This window comes from Alosa sapidissima, chromosome 22 (assembly GCF_018492685.1).
Source record: "Alosa sapidissima isolate fAloSap1 chromosome 22, fAloSap1.pri, whole genome shotgun sequence".
Lineage (NCBI taxonomy): Eukaryota > Metazoa > Chordata > Actinopteri > Clupeiformes > Clupeidae > Alosa > Alosa sapidissima.
This window is the reverse complement of record NC_055978.1, coordinates 22013206-22023753: the sequence shown is the minus strand read 5'-3', so window position 1 is coordinate 22023753 and position 10548 is coordinate 22013206.

The following is a 10548-nucleotide window of genomic DNA, read 5'->3' as shown; positions in this document are numbered from 1 at the left end:
TGCTTGCCACTGACACGGCTAGGCTCCGCGCGGAGAGGCTTGTTCCCCAAACTTTGATGCGTGCAGAGATGGTAGAGCTCAGCAGTCACCAATGATAAATGACCCACTCCTTCCCCGATCCTCCTCCATCCCAATATAGCTCATCGCAGAAGCTGAGCACACACACACACACATACAGAGAGAGAGAGAGAGAGAGAGAGAGATGCTTACATGAGCACTGGGGTTTTATTACAACCACAGAGATAGCAATTATCTGATCATTTCAATAAAAAGGTGGCTATGATTTCATAATTGAGGAAGGGATGCTTCTTCAATAAAACGATTGGTTCTGTCAGCTTCTGCAGTAAGAGGATTTGGTTGGTGTCCTGCACCACTGTGAACACAGACCTGCTTCCCACGTTGTTTAGTGGTACTTCATGACGCTGAAAAAAGCAGTTTAAAGGCTCCAATTCTTTCTGGTGTCTGGTACAGTTGTGTGGCAACTTCAAAGGCAATGTCTGGCTGTGTGTGTGCATGTGTGACTTTACAGTAAGACAGCCCAATATTGCCTACACTCTCTTGTACCACCATCCCATTAAATCTTTTATAAGGGAATATTTGTGGCTTAACTGCTCAGTTGACAACAGTAACTTAGAGACATGACAGAAGTCAAGAAATGTCTTGTGGCAGGATTTCTACTGTTCAGCATTACTTTCCTCTCTTCCCAAACTCTGAAGACACCGTATATGTAATTTGACAGTTCTGTGTCAAGAAGTTAATATTTCAGTCTCTCAGGTGGCTATGCCTGTCATAGCACTGTCCTGCCCATGGAATACTAATGTGAGGGGCGCTTGTACCCTTTGCCTTAACACTGAGTAAACTGGCTGTTTTCCCATTACTCGTGTCTGCTTTAAATCAAACGACAAGCTCGTTTCTGACCGACCAGCATGAATATTTGATAAACTTTAATGCAGCCAGCGTGAATGGAGAATCATGAAAAAAGGCTGTGGATAAAAGAGGGTTTCAGGGATAGACTATCACAACACGAAACTCAGAAGAAAGTGAATTGGCTTCTCGGATGTCCTTTAGATCTCTGATAGAAGAAAAGGACTGTAAAACATATTGACAGAAATAGCTTTTTTGTTACCAAGGAGCGGCAAAGCTCTTCAGCTGAATCAGAGATGAGCTAGCCTCCCTCTGTCTCACAGTCAGAGCCTTTTTACCAAATCAGGAAGCAGTAATTGGAAACCGTGTGACCAGTAATGGAGGTCACCGACCTTTGCAGGCCGCTAAATCAACTCGGCCCTCCCCTTCCAGTCACAAGCTGGACACGTTTAATGAATATCTTCACAGGGAGAGACTCGGACTGACGTGATCTAAGACTGCTAGGAACTAAGCAGCATCCTCCCTAGCTTCCTTTAAGGCACGTCACTAGATTGCGGGCCCCACAGGGCATCAGTGGAGGAAAGAATGAGAAATGCAAACGAAACAAAGGAGATGTGACAGGGATTGTTTGAAGGAGGATTCAGCTCAGCTGCCTAGTGCATCTGACTGTAGATCTTCATTTCCAACCTCTTGCGTCTGCCAGCGTGTAAATATTCTGTCTTGTGGATGCCAACTGCCTCTTCTATGTCTTGTACTCTCCCTCTCCAAATAGTGTCTTTATACATTATCAATGCTTATTGATGTGTAGTTGGATTGGAGCTGCAGTGACATTTTATGGCTATTTTTCATTCTTCCACTGAGTATGTGCACAGTTCCTGTGCTTGTTTGCACTGGTTTTCTGAGTCAGATTCCTTTCAATTGATATGTTTTTGTGAGGCTGATTTGTATGTTGAGGGTAGGCTGGTGTTGTAGCTGGCTAGTTCACAGGTGGGTCTCTTGGTTGTGGTGCTGTGTTGAGAATCCCTTCTAGTGGAAGCCCTGAGGCCCACTTTGTCATACGTGTGACTGGAATTACGAGGCTTGTTTTTTTTTCCTATGCTGAGTAAACATAGAGCTTCTCTCTTTCTTCTTCTCTCTCTCATCTTTCTTTCTTCCATTCTTTCTTTCTTTCTTCATCACTCATTCCCTCTTCCTCTCCATAATCCAATCAATCTGGAGCACTGATCTACAATGGAGGACGCCGGAGGGACCCTCACTTTACCTAATGAGGGTATGCAGAGGTGACCGCTCCCTATCTGCCGTCGTCAATTACCCACAAGCACCACATCCAAAGATGCGAGGGGACAATTAAATTGGGAAATGTGTCCACTTCCAGACCCACTGAAATGTCCCTGCCTGGAGGGCGCCGCTGTCAATCACAAGGAGAGCAGCTGGAGAAAACAGCACTGGTGACCGGTGGGTGATATGAGAGTGGGAGAGAGAGAGAGAGAGAGAAAGAAAAAGAGAGAGAAGCTTGGCTGTAGGGCGCGTCTTGGCAGCTGAGGGATGATTAAAGTGGAACATCTGGGTCGTCTTCTTTGACCACCATAGCACTGTGTCAAGGTCAAGGGTACTGTATGTTTCAGACTGTAATATGCTTCAATGAGAGAACTGGACAGAGGTGGCCGAGCAACATCTAAATCCGTGACTCAGAATTAGTTAGTGGATTGTAGGACAACAACAGCTTGATGCGGAAGAGCACACAGTGTCCTCAATTGTGTGTTGCCATGAATGAGAGTGAGAGAAAGAGTTAGAGTGAGATACAGAGAGAAAAGGGATAGAAAAAGAAAAAGAGAGAGAGACAGAAGAAGAAATAGGTAGAGTAAAAGATATTTAGATGGGACCAGAGACTAGGGGAAGGAAAGGCCAAAGCATATGAACAGGCTGTTTCTCATGCAGTGAGGCACCCAGCGCAGCTTTGATCGTGCCCGTCATATTGAATTAGCCCACAGTGGTAAACAGACATGTCTCATATTTAGGGGGACATATATCTCAAACGTCAGCTAAAGGTCAGAACAAACTCCAAATCTGCCAGCTCTCAGCCGAGCACATCGGCTCGCCGCTCGCTCCCGGCACTTCCTGTGATCTCTCTCTCTCTCTCTCTCTCTTTCTCTCTTCCCTTCTTTTTTCTTTCTTTTTCTATATATGTTTTCCTCTGTTATCCGTGACATCATCCAGTAATCTGCTTTACCTAGAGCATCCAAGATGCTTGTTACCACTGCCACATCTAATAATGCTCAAATGATCTCGCCGATCCAACACGCTGGGTCAGACTGAGAGACCACACAGCTGTCCACCTCACATCCCAAGGGTCCCTTCTATATTTTCTCAAGCAAAGCGAGACACACGGCATTCACCTTGTTTACTGTGTGAGTTCACGCTGACATTGGGCTTTGAGTGTATCCAGTCCCTTTGGGGCAATTACCCCGAGTCTATTTTATTTATTTTTTTATTATTTTTTTTAGCCCATTCAGGTAAGAGAGTGTAGCGTTTCTCAAGGGGATCTTTCACAGTGAGGCTGCCAAGGTTGGGAATAAAAGACGGGTTTTGTTGGGTTGCTGAAGGTGGGGTCTGTGACTGTAATGGCAATTTTCAATATTCCTTAATTGTTACATCTCATTATACTTGTATAAGAGAGAGAGTTTGGGCTCCTAAACATTGCAGCAAATAAATGATAATGGAATGTGTTAAGTGCTAAAGTGAAAGTGAGAGTGTGTATGTATGTATGTGTGCATGTATGTATGTGTGTGTGTGTGTGTGTGTGTGTGTGTGTGTGTGTGTGTGTGTGTGTGTGTGTGTGTGCAAACATAGCCACATAGTAAGACATAGACTTATTTTGTGAATTGTAACTGTCTCAGACTCAGAACAGTCCTGACTAAATAGTAAACAAATAAAATGGCTCGAGCCACAGACTATTCTAGCCAATCAACACATTGGGCACTGGAGAGTGGGGCGTCAAATGGCGTCAAACGCGGACTAGCGTGCCAAATTAGTCCCACATATTTGATTTATGAGAGTCTATTGCTCTTTGCTGTCTTTCTCATGAATAAATTAAAAACTCTTTAAATTTAGTAATCATGCCAGTTTTTGAGCACGCAGACACAGCCCAGTGATGCAATAACTGTCTCCCCTTTCCAAAACCCCTTACTGTGATTAAAAAAACATAATAAACACATTACATAGCACTTACTCTCTTTCTTTCAAGTTGGCAGGTCCTTCATTTGCACACTTCACAGATTTCCCCCATGTTGCAGAGGATGTGAGGGGAGACAGTAATGAGTAGATTGATGCCATAACTGATAGGGAATAAAGAGATAGCTAGCGAGGAGTCTATCTGAAATAATTCAGTCCTTGGGGAAGCAAGAATGGGGAATGGGGATGGAGGTGTGTGTGTGGGTGGTGGTGGTGGGGGGGGGGGCTTCAGTGGAAAGAAAGCCATGTGGCTTTCAGCTTGCAGTCTTACACCACGAATGAGAGGAACGCATGGCTGCCCGTCCTGTGGGGCCAGACTCACAGCGCCACAGCGAACAACGACGCAAATTACTTTTAATATCAGTCCACACATTTTTGGCAAAGGAGGAAAATTATTCAGATAAAGAGTTGCTACTTGCTTTTCAATTAGAAGAGAAAGGTGTGTGTCGTGCAAGTTACTGTCAGAGGAAGAGTTGAGCAAACAAGCACAAAGGAAACAGGACCTTGGACAGCACCCTTGGACCTTGGACAGCACCCAGCTGACTATTACCAATGCATTGTGTGGTCTGTGTATGTGTGTGTGTGTGGGTGTGGGTGTGGGTGCGTGTGCGTGTGTGTGTGTGTGTCAGTTTGTGTATGTATCATTTTGAAGCAGTGCTTAAACATCAAAGTTGTTTACATATTCTAAATTACATCTGCAGCAATTTACTTTTTTGCAAATGCAGGTTCAAAAGCTGTATAAGAAAACAATTGCCATTCACAAGTTAAATTCTGCATCATGTTTAATAGCTATTTACAGTATTCCATCTAGACACTAAAACGTAGAAATCTGTGATACCGCAACAGTATTCAGTAATTGGTCCAGGGGCGATTCTAGGATCAGACCTTTAGGAAAGCCTGTTGTCATTTATCCTATTCCATAGCTAAAATCAGGTTTAGTACCGCTAAAGTAATAAGGTTTGAGCACTAAACGATTTCACAAAATCACAATAAGTACTTTATTTTTCAGGGGTGCTGAGATGAGATTTATGAGATGCTTGAGTACCGCTAAAAATAGCCTAACACCTATGAACTGGTCGCCTTCTTGCCTCCCACCATTTTGCTCTCCCAGAGGGAATGCGCAAAGCTATTCTGTTCACACATCGAACTATCCTAAAGCCTTAACAGCAATGATATCCTCATAATTCCAAACAAGTCGTGGCACAGTGAATGGCTTCTTGTGGCCTAAATCACCTAAACAGGATTGAAAGTGGTTTGATGAGCATGTGATGGATCAATACTCACTAACAGTGACAGGGTCCTCACATGCACGTATGACAGGTCCACAGGGACAGGTCCCAGGTCTAGAGCTGTCTTCACTGCTGCTTTTAGTGCTTCATTAGCTTGTTAGTGTGGGACAAGCAGAAGATACACATGTTGTGTTGGGCTAGTGCTACTATGAATGGAGCGAAGAGAGGGATCATTACTTGGGTACATGGGGGAGATGGGGCCGTCCATACATATGCATTAGACAGATCGACCGAGAGAGGGGGGGAGAGGAGAAACGGTCACATATGGTTGACTTCTGGTTAGAAAGACAAACAGTAGATAGCTCTGCTTTCGAGATCCATATATCAGACAGCGGACTACATATTTCACTCTCTCAATAAATCCCTTCGTGATTTGGATTAACGCATGGCCGTTTGATTAACTTCATTTGTGACAATGCGGTTCCATACTCAATCACAACAGCTAAAATAACACAAAATAAAATACACATCCACAGAGGTTACTACATCGCAGATATTTTATTTACAGTCCAACAGTGTACGGCACGTCAGGGAAATTAATTTCAGTGAATAGTGGTGGGACAAATGCAAGGTGGTCTCAGAGGACTGGAGGAGCATTTCCTGTGACAGAGAGCAAAAACATCAACTCGTTATTTACATCCAAATGTAGAGAGATTGAGGGAGACCAGGAGAGAGAGAGAGAGAGATAGAGAGAGAGAGAAAGAAAGAGAGAGAGAGAGAAAGGGAGGGAGAGACTGTTTAGCATAATAGTCATTCTACTATGCAGCAGCTCACAGAATAATGCAAGGAGTTAGCAGTTAGCTGACTAGCCACAGTGAAGATACAAGGTAGCCTGGTGCTCCATTCAATCACTCAGAAATGGAAATGCCCACGGGAGAAGCTCAACATGCTCTGACATGAAAAAGGCCTATTTGGATGCTTGTAAACAACAGGGGGTAGGGCTAGGGGATGTGGGGGAGCGGTAAAAGAAAAGACAAATAGAAATCCTACATGAAAAGGTTGTGTGTGTGAGTGTGTGTGAGTGTGTGTGTGTGAGTGTGTGTGTGTGTGTGTGTGTGTGTGTGAGTGTGTGTGTGTGTGAGTGAGTGTGTGTGTGTGTGTGTGTGTGGGGGGGGGGGGGGGGTGTAAGGTGCTGATAAGGAGGGATGGAACTTCAAAGTGTTTTTTGAGGAAAAGACAGGGCAGAGAAAAAGAAGAAGCCACATCCCCTGTTATCAGCTGTAGGGCTCCGTTGAATGACCCAGATTGATTTAATTATGTGCTTGATTTAACATGTCCGCGCCAGCAATTAAAATGGATGATCAATTGATAGGATAATTCAATAGCTGGGCGTCCGTCCAATCAAAAGGCCAACGCTGTGCCTGTGTCGCGCGTCGTGTGACAGCGGAGTCAGACTAGGCTTCCGGCATGTTCTCATAAGAGGGTGAAGACGGTCAGGATGTGTGAATGATGCCAATACTTCTGGTGATGCTCTTAACAGTGATGTTTGGGAGCATTGATTTGTTCAAAATTATTCGGGGGAATTACTTTCATGTAATTGTCATGTACTTGCATGTACTTGCATGTGTCTCCATCATTTTCTATCCTCTAACCATTCAGGAAGTACCGTTGTTTTACTGTGTGGAAATCATTATATTCATATGATCTTTGATAAACTGTATGCACTGTGAAGGAAGCAGTGTTGCACTTTTTGGTTACACTTTACTTGAAGGTATCTACATAACACTGTCATGAACGTGTCATAAACATTATAAACAAGTCATAAAATGTAATGTCATAACGCCTTTGCCACTCGTTTCTGCCAAGTGTTATTCATTTTTTAACATAACAAGTTAGTTAACACATTAAAGTTATAACAAGTGTTATCCACTTTTCTTTTCCCCTTTTCCTACGTTGTTTTTGTAAAATAGCTGCACCTGCAGTGCACTCTATCAAGGTGTGCAGACTCCTCTCTACTTTTGCAAATTAGTATGTGAAATCAGTAAAAATGAGTCATACATACAAGCCTGTCTTTTTACAGGCATTTTATGTCAGAGAGGTCACACGCACCTGCTGCATAGAGACTATAAATCTTACCTTAAAGGAACCGTATGTAAGATTTTGGCCAAAACTGGTACTGCAATCACTTTCAAATTACTGTAGAGCCTGACTGGCAGAGCTGGCAACCCGGATGCCGGAACACTACTGACTTTGTGATTAGTAGATAGGTGGAGAGTGGCGCATCAGGCCAAAACACAACATGACAACATCAACATCAGTTGAGGGCTGCAACTTCACTTTTTAAATGACAATATCCTGGCCAGACTACTGTTGTCAGTGATATACGTATTTGAAATTAACATGATTTCTTAATGTCTAGTGACATATCAGTGACATTTTATGATTAATTGAAATACATTTCTTACATACGGTTCCTTTAAGGACAGAGTTGTGGTAGGATATATTCATATACAGGTGTCTTTTAATATTGCAGCAGCTGGAGTGAGCCATTAGCGTGTGAATGTGTCTATTTATTACTGATACAACTGAAGCTGGAATGGATCAGCTGAGACTCACAGAGAGATGGGCATGGAGTGGACCAGTGAAACAGAATGCCTGGCTGAAGCACTTCACACAGCAGCACCCAGTGCCAAATGGAAAGAGGAGCCTGCTGGCTTGTGTGCAATAGAGGACCTACGGCGTTTAGAATGGGACATGGGCCTTATGGGCCAATAATGGGAAAATAAATTGCAGTTTGTTCATGCATTCATGCAACGTACACACACATAAATAGACATACATGCATGCACACACACACATGCACGCACACACACACACACACACACACACACACACACACACACACAAACCTAGCCCACCTAATCTGCCGCTCCTAAAGGCAATAACATTCTTCTGTGTCTCAATTTGTGCAGGTTAATTTGAGTTGTGGCAAGAATAAGAAAGAGAATGTGCGTCATTTTGTGAAAATAACTGTCTATAAACACCATCCATAACCCCTTCAATTGTTAAAAATGCATTTATCTTGATGCTTGTTTTTTGTTGTTGTTTTTAAATAATAGGTTAGAAAATGACAGGGAAACACCCTTAAGCAAAATGTGTACGTGTGTATGCTTGTGTTTGTGCGTGTGTGTTTTGATTGAGACATTCCCGGCTGCACTTGGAACACGCTGTTCTGAGAAACTTTGTAGGAATTGGAGGCCCAGGGTGTCGGTGGGCTGCTGAGGGGGACACTCCATTATGAAATGTCAGCACACCCGTAAATTGAATTTGAATGACAACCCATCTCGAGGCGGACGATGTGGCATCCGCCACCATATACAGCCCCCCCCCCCCCCCCCACAACCCCCACCCCACCCTCTCCCTGGGGCACCTCTCCCTGATTTGCATATGGCATTTAGGACGAAAGAGTTTGCCCAATCTGCGCCTCCTCATTCATTTAATTCCCGTCTTTATACATTCATGATTTTTTTCCAGTCCGGTTGAGGTCTGCGGCTATGCATTTAAACTCCCTGTGGTTTCAGACTTTATACCAAGAGGCTCCATGAATAGGATTTTCCTTTGGTCTTCTCTAGTGTCTTTCAGCCTTTTGAGTGTCTTTAAGTGATTGTATATGAGGTAAGTTTAGCCTATATAAATTTTTAATGCCTATGCAATCAGCAGTATGTTTAATGCATACACTCTGGAATCTAGTCTGTGGTCTCTTATACATTTAGATAGATAGATAGATAGATAGATAGATAGATAGATAGATAGATAGATAGATACTTTATTGATCTCCAGGGGAAATTCAAGGATCCCCAGGGGAAATTCAATGTTATTTTTACAGTAATAACAATGACACAGACAAATTCATTTTCCCCATTCCAAGTTGGATTGTCAACAGTTTTGCACCGCATCGCACAAAAAACAGCATACATGTCATTCTGATTTTGCTACGAAAACAAAAAGCCCTTTGAAGCCTTTCTTCTTTTCGTCTTTCTACAATAACAACATATGAATTCCAAGAAACAGGAGAAAGAATGCGTGGAATGGAGTGGGCCAGGAGAAGGCATTAATAGTCTGTTAAAGGCGGGCGCATTCATTAAGGTGATTGAGCATTGCAGGGCGTGCAGCGGGACTGACAGCTGGCTCGTCTTTGTTGCCGGGGTGCGGAGGTGCTGAGTCAGGCGCCGGGAAGCGACGGCTGCAAACAACGGAAGCTGGCAAGGGCTTGTCACGCACGTGCCAACCGTGAGCTGCCTTCCTCGCCTGGCCCTGTTTTCTTTTGTTCCTGAAATGAGACGCTCGATCCAAAGCAGCATGGTGTGTGTGTGTGTGTGTGTGTGTGTGTGTGTGTGTGTGTGTGTGTGTTTGCATTCACATGCGAGTGTGTTTGAGAGACTGAGATGGAAAGAGAGCTGTGTGTGTGTGTGTGTGTGTGTGTGTGTGTGTGTGTGTGTGTGTGTGTGTGTGTGATGAACATGGTTTTGAATGCAAGTTGAGAGAGGAACAATGGAAAATGTTGGTGCTGATGTGTGGTTAATGCAGCGGGTGCAGATTAGCTGAAAAGATGGGTCTCTCTCTCTCTCTGTGTGTGTGTGTGTGTGTGTGTGTGTGTGTGTGTGTGTGTGTGTGTGTGTGTGTGTGTGTGTGTGTGTGTGTTTGCATGTGTGTCTGTAAAGATGGCTCTGTGTGTGTGTGTGTGTTTGAAAAGATGCTTCTCTCTCTCTCTCTCTCTGTGTGTGTGTGTGTGTGTGTGTGTGTGTGTGTGTGTGTGTGTGTGTGTGTGTGTGTCTGAATGACGGCTCTCTGTGTGTGAGAGATACAGTTTGTGTGTGAGGGAGACTTGAAATTTGAGAGAGAGAGAGAGAGAGAGAGAGACAGAGAGGGAGAGAGAGAGAGAGAGAGAGGGAGAGATACAGACAGTGACAGAGACAGAGGGATGGGGAAGGGGGAAGGGTAGTGAGGAGAGTCAAATTTAATCTTTATGTGAGTGTGCACACATTTTATTAAGCAGTAATTAAGGTCATATGGATGCCAATTGGAACCCCAACACCACGTTTCTGGGGAGAGAAGATAATCACATAACATTTGGGTCTATCATTTTATTAATTATTTTATTATAAACAAACACATCTGAAATGATGCTATTGGTTTCAGTAAACTGCTCAGTCAGTCTCATTTG